Source organism: Cucumis melo, chromosome 5 (assembly GCF_025177605.1).
Source record: "Cucumis melo cultivar AY chromosome 5, USDA_Cmelo_AY_1.0, whole genome shotgun sequence".
In the NCBI taxonomy this organism is placed as follows: domain Eukaryota; kingdom Viridiplantae; phylum Streptophyta; class Magnoliopsida; order Cucurbitales; family Cucurbitaceae; genus Cucumis; species Cucumis melo.
Genome location: NC_066861.1, coordinates 9,501,016 through 9,513,384, shown reverse-complemented (window position 1 = coordinate 9,513,384; position 12,369 = coordinate 9,501,016).

Sequence of the window (12,369 nt, the reverse complement as noted above, 5' to 3'; positions counted from 1 at the left end):
TACATAAATCTAAACATTTGTCCTAAATTCAAAGTTCTTAAACATACATAAATCCAAACATACCCATAAATGTTCATGAAATACAACTTTAATAATAATCAGAAAGTTCTTAAGCATTATTTGAGAAGCTAAATATAAATTTCTAAAGATCCAATAAGCATCCCAAGCATTTAAATTTGTAGGGTGAGAGAGGAACAGAGAGGCCGAGAGACGAGGAAGAGAGGCACGTCGCGTGTTTTCTTTTTTAGTCTAAAGTTTCTAACTTTCTTTTAACTTTATATTTTATTAAAAAAATATAATATTAATACATACATACATACATACATACATACATACATACATACATACATACATACATACATACATACATACATACATACATACATACATACATACATACATACATACATACATACATACATACATACATACATACATACATACATACATACATACATACATACATACTAATTCGGGTTGGGTTGGGTTGAACCGAATTTTCAATCCTCCAACCCGAGACCCAACCCAACCCGAAAAAATTTAAAATTTTCAACTCAACCCAACCCAAATCACATAATATGGGTTGGGTAGTCCGGGTTATTCAGGTTGTCAGGTTAATCTTACACCCCTACTGTGAACCCCCATAATTTGAAATCAGAAATTTTAAAGTACCAAATGCCATATTCTATAGTTCCAGCAATGTATCGCATAACCCGTTTTGCTACTCTGAAATGATCCCTTGAAGGACATTGCATAAACCTGGAAATTACACCAATAGAATACGAAATATCGGGAGGGGTATGAGTTAGATAAATCAAGCCTCCAACAAGGCTTCTAAACCGCTGAGCATCGGCCATCTCTGCACCATCATTTTGTTGCAGCTTCTCATTCACATTCATTGGTGTAGTTGCTGGCTTGCAATTGATCATACCAAATTTTTTTAGAAGATCCTTGGCATACTTCTTTTGTGAGATAAATATCCCACCATCTGTTTGACAAACTTCTAAACCAAGAAAGAAATGCAGCAAACCTAAATCTGTCCTCTCAAGTTTATTCTTCATATGTGATTTGAACTCAGCAACAAGGGATTTAGATGAACATAAAGACAAACAATGATGAAATCATTTTTACCTCCCTTTTTCACATACAAGGTAGGTTCATTTGCACTCCTTTTGAATCCATTTTGCTGAAAATATTCGTCGATTTTACTATACCACGCCCGAGGAGCTTGTTTCAACCCATACAACGCCTTTGTTAACTTATACACCTTTTCTTCGTTGTCCTTTTTAACAAAACCTTTCGGTTGTTCAACATAGACTTCTTCTTGCAATTCTCCATTAAGAAAGACTGATTTGACATCAAATTGATAGACCGGCCATTGTTGTTGTGTTGCGAATGCTAGAACAATCCTCACAGTTTCGAAACGAGCTACAAGAGAGAAAGTTTCCTCGAAATCAATACCATGTTGCTGTGCATATCCTTTTGCCACAAGACGAGCTTTGTGCTTCTCTAAACTCCCATCTGCAGCAAATTTCGTCTTATACACCCACTTCAAGCCAATTGCATTTTTTCCTTCTAGTAAGTCTACAATTTTCCACGTTCCATTCTTCTCAATAGCTTTCATTTCTTCTTTCATTACTTGCTGCCATTCTTCTTTGTTTGCTGCCTCATCATAACACACTGGGTCAGAAACCATAAGAGCAAATAGAGAAGAATTATAGATATCTTCCATGGACCGAAACCTCTGAGATGGTAGTTCATCCGATGTTTCATCATTACTTGATGAAGAATGGTAACTTTGTGGTGTTGATGGAGTACTCGACGGAGGTGTTGAGGTAGATGTTTCCATTGAGGATTCAACCACAGTTTGTTCTCCATCATTTGTTAATTCACCATCCACCAGAGAAACATATTCTTCACTACTTTTCCAATTCCAACTAGCACTCTCATCAAACACTACATCTCTTCTTGTGAGAATTTTGCCATTAAGAGGGTTATACAATCTATACGCTTTGGATTGAGTACAATAATCAACAAAAATGCATTTTTCAGATTTTTTTATCAAGTTTTTAACGAACTTCAGAAGGTACCAAAGCATAAGAAATACAACCAAAAACTCTTAAATGACTTACATTGGGTTTTTTGCCATACCAAGCTTCAAATGGAGTTTTATTCATGACAATCTTTGTTGGTGAGATGTTCAGTAGGTAGATGGAAGTCGAGACTGCTTCAGCCCAAAAATCATTCGAAAGGCCTTTCATTTGCAACATGCTTCTTGCCATCTCCACCACAGTTCGATTCTTCCTCTCGGCTATCCCATTTTGCTCTGGAGTATAAGGTGTTATCAACTCCCTATGGATGCCACGTTCCTTGCAAAAATGGTTGAAGTTGTTGGACAAAAATTCTCCACCTCTATCACTACGAAGAGATTTAACGAACATGCCACTCTGCTTTTCTACCTTTGCGTTGAAATGCTTGAACTTCTCAAATATTTCTGATTTTCTTTCTAGAAAATATATCCAACTAATACAGCTATAATCATCTATAAAAATCAAGAAATAAAAGCTCCCACCAAGAGACTTTGTTTGCATTGGCCCGCACAGATCAACATGAATTAGCTGGAGACACTTTGAGGCTCTCCAAGCTTTCCCAATAGGAAAAGATTTTCGAATTTGTTTTCCATATACACATCCTTCATAGATATTAATAGCACTCATTTTCGGTAACCCAATATCCATATCTCTTTGATTTAACAAAGAAAGCCCTTTAATATTAAGATGTCCATACCTTAAATGTCATAACTCCGAGTTTTTCTTTGTTGTATTAGTTGCAGTAGCAGTAAGAGCAAAATTTTCCGCATTTGAAACTTCCAGCGGAAACATTTTTCTTTGGGTCATCTTTACTTTCGCCAAAACTCATCCTGTTTGCTTATTTTTTATCAAGCACGCACCATCATCAAACATGATAGAATGCCCACTCTCCATTAGTTGTCCAACACTCAACAAATTATATCCAATATCGAGCCCATACTGAACATTTGTGAGAATTCTATTTCCATGGTGAGTTTCAATTCCCACCGTTCCTTTGCCTTCTACTTGTAGCTCCTTGCCGTTTCCAAGCTCCACCTTCAACTTTTCTCCTTCGTTAAGCTCCTTGAATACAGGCTTCAAACTTGTCATTTGATTCGAACAACCACTATCAATGAACCACACCTTCGCTATCTTTTGATCACTGGGTATGTTTGTCATAAAAAGCTTATTTTCACCCTTTCCATTATTCTCAGATGCTTCATTCTCTGCTGCGAAATTGGCTCTCTGATTTTTGTACCAACAATCTGCCTTTACATGACCAAACTTCTTGTAATGGTAGCATTGAATATTAGCTTTGTTGCTTGATTGCATTCTGAATTGCCTTTGTTCTTCATTTCGATAACATCTTTTTTCGGTACCACGACCTCGACCACGATATCCTCCTCTTCCTCGGCCTCGAGTCATCACACGATCACGGTCATTATACTTTGGAACTACATCCTTTACCTGAAACGCTTTTTCTTCGTTTTTTTCCATCGATCTATTGATTCTCGATTCATGTGCTTAAAGAGATCCCATTAATTCAATAAATGTGAAAGTGGACAGATCCTTCTGATTCTTCTATTGCAGCCACAACATGATCAAACTTTGGAGTCAAACTTCTCAATACTTTCTCCACTATAGTTTGATCCGTAATCGTCTCGCCGTATGTTTGCATCTGACTAATAATTGTCGTCGCCCGTGATAAAAAATCAACAATTGATTCTCCATTTTTCATCATCAAGGTCTCAAAGTCTCGTCTAAGTGATTGCAATTTAACCACAAGTACTCTTGAATCTCCTTGAAATGCCTTTTGCAAAATCAGTCACGCTTGTTTTGACGTTGTTGCTGCAGCAATTCGCGAAAAAACACTGTCATGGACTGCTTGTTGAATAATCACCAACGCCTTTGAATCTTTCTTCCTGTTCTCCCGCAACTTGTCTTTGTCGTCAGGATTTGCATAGCCTTGTTCTACTAAGTCCCATAAATTTTGAGATCTGAGAAGAGTCTTCATACTAATACTCCAAAATTCGTAGCCTTCTCCTTTGAAGATTGGAATAAGTGGTTGTGTTGTACCCATAGCATTGCCATTGCTGCCATCTTTTCTGTGTTTTACACTCAACTCACAACCTGGCTATGATACCAAAATTGTTGGAGAAATTTTAGACAGAAGCAAAAATTCAGCAGGCCTTGCCAGAAAAATCTTTCTTTTTTCATATATGAATAATCAATTAAAATGCCTTATTAAACGCTTACAAAAAACTGACCCTTACTAAAAATAAAAAAACACGTTCTTACACCACTTACCCACTAACTAACAGTTACCCACTAACTTAACCTGTTAACAGAAAATAAATTAAAAAACATTAATTTAAATAATCACGTAATTTGAATCAGTCTTCAATGTCACTGACATCTTATCCTCAATTAGCTTTCCTTTTTCCATCCGTCTACTTCTTTTTCGAGTTATCAAATGAGACCCATTAAAAGGTTCAAGAGGAAGAAGAAGGTTGTATGGAACCTTATTGGCCAATGAAAAGAGATGCGTCAGGTTGTGGGCTTAGGTGGAAACACTGTATGGAACCATAATCTCACCTATGTCTTCGTTTACTACACTGATTCATCAACTTCTTGTAATTGTGTCTCACATTTGATAAATTCCTTTGTATGTTCATCTGTGTATATGTACATATGTACATTATTAAATCACTTTACATCAGAAGAATATATATAAGTTACATTAGTATTGTAGAAAAACGTATATAAATTAATAATTAAAGAGAGAAGATGAGGACTTACTCGAATCCAATTCGTCGCTAGCAAACTTGAGATGTATTTGAGTGAGTGTGTAAAGTTGCAACTATAAAGACTAGGTGAGGTGCAAATTGTCATGTAATTGGAGTACGACATTTAATCATTGAACATTTTTTCATACTTAGGGCTCGAAGAATCCTTGAGATTGAGATTGTGGCAATGCTTGTTGAATTTTTATGAAAATATGCAACATTGAAAAGGTGTTACTCATGGGTAAATGTTCAATCTTATTTTGTTGGGATCAATTGAGATAAATAATATATATGCACCAGAAATTTGTTAAAGTGTTGGACCTATTTGATTTTTTAATAGGGTTAGAAGAACCTCAAGGTAGGTTTTGTTAAAGCATATTTTATATTGATAAATTTGAAGTTGTCAAAGTCTTACGATGATAATGTTAATATGTTAAGTTTTTGTGCTAAGGTTTAAGATTGTTTTGCCAGTTTTTGGTTTTCAAGCTTCACTTGGATCATTTTAATTCTTTGAACTCTCTATTGTAGTTTACATAAGATTCATAGTGTTGATTTAAAGTGTAAGTTTTGTGTTTTTATTAGGTCTTGCATGAATCTGATCTACTATAGTAGTGAAGCTACCAAGTAAGCGATTGACATTTACACAACAATAATTATGAGGGTCTTTTGCAACAAGTTATTGTTATGTTTAATGTTACTCTTATGAGTTTTTATTGATATTACTTATTAGTTTAAATGACTTCAAAGTTATACTTCGGGGGGATATATTGAGATATATTATGAACTAATAATTGGTTGAAGTAGATTCGATTTCTCTCTCTTTTTAACTAGGACTGGAATTGGTACCTTATGTTGGCATTACAAAGGGTAAAACCTTCTTGTATTGTTATTATTGTCAAAAATGTGTAGAGTTGTACTTTAAAATGAGACTTTCCAAGAATCTATTGGAATAGTGAAGTCATGGTGTAATTGATTGATTTATAAGCTTTTTTGTAGGATTGGTAGCAAAATTTTGGTTGCGATGTATTTATTTGAAGCTTGTTGGTAGCAAAAGATATCTTTTTTTTTATTATTATTCTTTCATAGTTTCTAAATGCAAGTTCAGTTTTTTCCGAAAAATAGGAGTAATTTTAAATTTATTTTATCTTATTTGTTTGGACTCTCAAAGAGCATCTTCTTAACGAAGCAAACAAGACTCTGAAACAAAGGGTATATATATTGAAGTATAAGCCCTTGAAAAAGTTGATGAAATAAAATTTTAAAATGTTATAAAAAAAATTGGGGGAGATATTTTGAATTGCAGTTAGTAGAAGAGTATGAAGTAAATGCTCTTCAATTGAACCAAAGTGCTGATGATATGATGTATGTAAGACAGCAAGTTCAGCCACCTGGTGATGCCTTCTTCCATCCTCTAGATTGTGAACCCACACCTTACAAATTGGGTAAATATTCTTCTTCTAATTCTTTGCAAATACATACATACATACATCCTTTTATATTTTAAATTTTGTTCATTCCTTTCGTTCTGTCCATACTTGCATTTGCGTAGAACAATGTCTTATAGCTTATAGAAGCTTTGGATGATATATATATCTCTTATGTTTGTGTATTTGTTAATGAAACTTGGTTTAATTTGAGTGCTTTGTGTTTGAGATATCCTGCTCTACTTACTGATCTCTATTCCCATATATCTTGTTAAAAAAGGAGTTATGCTTGAAGTTGGATAATATTATATCGTAATGTAGAAATATTTAAAGATAAATTATCCTTAGTTTATGTTTTGCATCTGATTTTTTACTAAAACTTTGGCTTATGTGACTTGTGTTCGAGAAGTCTAAGATAGATTATATAGTATGTGTTGAATAACCGCACAATCCAAATGCTTGAAATTTTTAGTTAAGTTGAATTTAATATTATATCAACACTACTCTAATACTCTCCCTCATTTATAAAAATAAAAACTTGTAAAATCCTGACAAGTGATTCCATATAAATTAGGGAGAAATTTCGAATTCAAGACATTCTTACTCTTTTACCATGCTAAAACATCAATCAACCAAAGCTCAAACCAATCCGTAATTAGGTTAGATTTAAAATTATATCAACACTAACTTTAATACTATAGATTACCATATGCATCAAAACACCGAACCCCATCTTCCTACAAATATTGGAGATTAATGTGTGTATTTATATTTTATCTTAGGAAGACCTAATCATGTCTTTATTATTTGCATGTGAGGTATCGTTTAACTTGAAATAGTTGTAGTTTATATTTTGGATTGTGTAGATAGACTTTCGTGAGACTAATATGGATATAGGTTAGTAAGTAAGTGAAAATTATTAACCACAGTTCTTAGATTACAAAATTTTATTAAAAGGGTAAGTAAGAGCATATTTGGATTATGCTTTCACATGTTTAATCTTTTTTTTTTAATAGAAAAAAGTAATTTTGTTGAGTTGTCTGTCAACTCCCAAAAATAATGAAACAATTTTGAAGTGTACCTTAACAATTTATACAAAAAAAAAAAAAAAAGAAAAAGAAAAAGAAATTGAAATAAAAATACTTTTTGAAGGACATTTTTCTTTCTGGTCAATCCAAATACGTCAAACCATACAGATCTCCAAAGTTTCATGTAACGACTAGGACTAGTTTTTTAAAAAGAAATTGGGGAAAAAGTGTAATTTGAGACAAGATTTTACTATCTTAAAAAATGGGCCTCATAACACATTGAATTACATTGGGCCTGTTTGAGTTTTGGATGTTGGGTTATGCGTCCTGCAATGGACCTAAACTTCATTCATTGGGCCTGTAAATGGGCTTTTCAATAAATATTAAAATTAAAGTTTGTGCCCCCAACCCTACCCTTTAGAGAAAAACGGGCAATCTCAAGCAAGCAAGCAAGCAAAAATAAATAAATAAATAAATAATCCAGAAAACACCCACGCAAATATACTCAACTCACATATCATGTATGTTAACGACTAAGAGTTACATGATTTGAATCTTCTGCTCCGTTTTTACTTTTTGAACTTAGTTCTATTTAAGGCTTTGATGAAAAGAGATAAACTAAACTTAGGATTGAGTGAAAAATACATTTATTATGAAATTTCAATTGGGTGAAAAACAATTTGTGCACAATATGTGAGATTTAACTAAATGGACATTGTTGAAATACAGGGTATTTATTTGATAGTTAAAATAGAAGAAATTGGTATGTAATATACATGATTATTAAGTAACATCATTTTTTAAGAAAAAAAATGTACAAACATCGTAGAAATAAAATTAATATTGAATGGGCCCTTTGGGTTTGGTTGGACTCAATTGTTTGATGGATTGGATAAAGTTTTTAATGTTAAAAGAAGTTGGCAATTGTACAACCACAATTTCTGGCTTTCTGTACTTTCAGAAAAAGAATGTTTATGGCCTTCAAATTCTTTTGGGACCTTCTCCCTAAAACCATTCCCCAGCCATACGACCTAACCTTTTGTACTTACCTTTCTTTTCAATCTTTTGTTTCGGTGTCAACACCATAACCATAGTTTAATGTATAAGATACAAAACTCTATTATTACTAAACTTCCAACCTTCATTCCTACGTTAAATTGTAAATAAAAACTAAGGGTGAAAGTTAAATTCATCGATTTGACCCATAAATAACCATTGGTCCAATTTTATAAATTACTAAAAGAAACAAAAAAAAAAAAAAACATAAAAAACAAAATACAATTTGATGTTATCTCTCTCTTTTGCAAGGCTTCGAAGTTTATGAACGGACATTAAACTTTTTTTGCTCATTGCTTCTTCTGGTTTTTTTATAATCAAAACAATTGCAAAAATTGTTTTAGAGGAATCCTCGAGCTAAGCTTTAGTTTAGAGCAATCCTCGCTATCCCCTTGTTTTGGAGGAATCCTCATGTTGGTCTCCCCCTTCTCTCTTTAATCTTTTAAGCTTAACTTTGATATTACATTCCCAAATGGTCAAGTAGGTATCGAAGAAAGAAATTGTTTGTGACATGATTGATGATATTTTACTTGTTTCCAAGAGTTACTTTGATGTGATAGTTTTATGGAGCTTACCATGCTTAATGGTATCTTTGAGGACCATTGAGAGTGACATTACTCTAAGTAACTATTGTTGTCACACCCCCTCCTACACCATTATCTACTTACGACCTAAGAGGTGGTGTGAATCCAAAAAGTCCCGCCTCGAACTATTTGACAACACTTGCTGACCCTAACTACTAAACACTAAAATATTAATGCAACTTAATGAATTAAGTATTAATTAACGAGCCAACAATACTTCATATATTAACAAATTTTTAGCACACAACCCATTTTACAAGTTAAACCCATAAGCCAATAATTACAGACCGACCCTAAGAAACCAAAACAACATGACATCGACAAGTAACACTTGCACTTAGAGACATATTTACAAGGCATAGCTTAACTTGAACTACTAACAACTAGATATACAATAGTTAAAAAAAAAACAAAAAAAAACAAAAAACAAAACTAGCACGACAGACTGGCGACTGCAGGTCAGGCTCGGGGATATCATGGTCTCTACCTGGAAAATGGAAAACATTTGAAAAGGATGAGCTATATAGCTCAACGAGTGACGATTATTAATACATGTTTTTGAAATAGTTAAACTTAAAGTTTAGCTTTTAACATAAATAATCTATCAAGTACAACATGTAACATAGAAACTTCTAAAATCTTTCAACTTGGTAAACTTCTTCTGTCTATAAATAACTCTTTTACTTTCTAAATGAATCTCTGTTAATTCTATATCCTAAAACTCGATTATATTAGTTTGATAGCTCAATACTATCGTGTCTAATAATCTCGATCATGATATCATCATGCCTGAACTTGGTTAAGATAGTAGAGTAAAACAAATACTATCCTGCTTGAACTCAGTGATAACTCGCTAAGTGGTTAGCACAGCCTTATACCTCTTGATACTGTGTGCACATTAAACATAGATAACTTGGTGTATAGAATAATCATGATTTAAAAACTTTATTCATACTTATAACTTCAATAGCTTAAAATCTCTTTTAGAAATAGAAAATCTATTCAGGAAACATAGCTTCTTCATAAATCCAGTACTCATCTCATAATCATGCTCTCATATAGTCTATAAATCATGCTTTCATAGACTCATATGCTTTTTAAACATTTATTTTAAAATTATACTAAAACTCATGCTTGTAGATCTTGTCATAAATTCGTAAAGCTCAAACATTTAACTCAAAACATGCTTTAAATATTAATAAGTAAAACATGTTTAGAAACACTAGAAAGTCCTTTTGTTACTTACTAATAGTAGCTAGACCCTTGGCTTGTAAATTAAACTTGAATAATGTCTTCTCCTTGTGAAGTAATATCATTTAAACTTGAATTACTCTTTTATCCTTAGAAAAATCCAATTTTTTCTCCAAAATAGCAAAAACACCCAAAAATGGCCAAAAATTGCCCATTTAGGCATGCTGGTGTGTAGAGCAGATGCGACAGAGGGTTGCGCGCCCGTAGGGCCTGGGTGGGCCTTTCTGCGTGCTAACCTCACAATTGATGTGTTGCGCACATCACAGGGTACACCTCGCACAGGGTGTACATCCTTACGCTTAGGACATGTTGCATCGCATAGACGCGTGCTTCGTGCTTGTCGCAAAAATGGGTTAAACATGTAGTGGCCACCTGGAAAATAACACTTAACGACTTGCCTAGGTCGACCACAAGTCTTTCATTCTCGCCTAAACCTCAAGTAAATGCCCAAAGACCTAAAACACCATGCTAACCTCTCTTGCTTGGCCACACAAGCGCTTCTTGCAGACAAGGACTCCTCGTCCAACTTCATGGTCAGCTAGCTTGAATGCCTAGGACTTCATAAAGCCTCAATAACCTTTCTAGATTTCTCCCTTCTCGTTTAAGTACAAGTTCGTTGCCTAGGACATTTTCTTAGAGGTTTTCATGTCTAAGTCACACACGCATGCCTTGGTTGCCTATGACACCTCCTTGGATGTTCTTTGTTTCTCTTTTAGTCGCCTACCTATGCCCATCTCACCTAACCTTGTGTGCTTTAAAGGTTATTTGGCCACACTACAACTCTCGGCCACACACTCCACATCATTTTGGCTGCCCAATACCTTGTTCTTAGATATTTTCTCAAAATCTTGGTCGCCCAAGTTAACCTATAAATGCCTAGCATTAAGCAACACACTAATTTCTATTCTTGGCCACCTACTTTACACTTAGCCTATTTTCCAAACTTTCCTCCTTCCTTAACCACAACACTCATTTAATGATACAACAATTCCAACACACCAATAATGACACTCATACTATGTCACTTAGCTAACAACCAATTTTCCGTTGAACTTTTTACCACTTTCCTAACAGTCTCATCTTTCCTTCAGCCACTCAACCCTTAAGGGAGAACAAGGATTCTTTGACCTAGGGCTTACAATTGCCACATAAATGTGATTTCAGATTTTGTTGATGCCATATGAGATCTTCATGTTCATGGATCTATCAATGATTTCCTTTGGGCTAATTGTATTTGTAATTCTATTGCACAAGATTTAGCTAACATGCTCAAATATCTTGGTATTATTTGACTATGTTGCTTGAAGACCATATCCCATTGGTGAATTTGGGTTTTAGACTTTTAGATATTTTGGAAATTTGCCCCTTTAATATCTTGCAATAAATAAGGACCCAATTGCAGATTTATACATATGTCATCCCTTGATTTTGGGAAGGTAAAAAATTGAATAAAGAATTAAATGTTGAACATTTAATTTGTATGAGAAGACAAGTGATTGGTTTAACCAAAGAATCCAAGTAACCATCTTCTAACCGTAAGGGATACTTCAGAAATATTATAATAAATTTTTGAGTTTATTGAGTCAGCTCTAGCTTTATACCATTTGCTGATATGGAGGCTTTTTCCTTTTTTTTTCATCTCTAATATTCCCCCCCAAACGAGAGGGTAGATTGATTACTTCGAGTTTGGATCGCAATGCTTGAAACTGAGAGTATGTGAGAGATTTTATTAGGAAATCTGTTAATTGATCTACAGAGGGAATATACTTAATATCCAGAACACCATGAAGAATCTAATCTATAATAAAACGGACATCAATTTCAATGTTCTTTGTCCGGACATGAAACGCTGAATTTGTTGTAAATTCATCTGCACTAAGATTATCCCACCACAGAACTAGCTTCAAGAGCTAAGGGATACTTAACTTCATCAGAAGTTGTTTCGACCATATAATTTTTTAGGCAGCAAGGGCTAGAGCACGATATTTAGATTCGTACTAAAACGGGAAATAGCTACCTGTTTCGTAGAAGACCAAACACGAGATTAGCCCTAATAAAAACACAGTAAGGAAAATGGATTTTCAGTCATCTATGTTGAATGCCCAATTCGCATCAGAATGGGCAGATATAGACATATCAATACTGGTTGAAAACGAAGACCAAAGGATCGT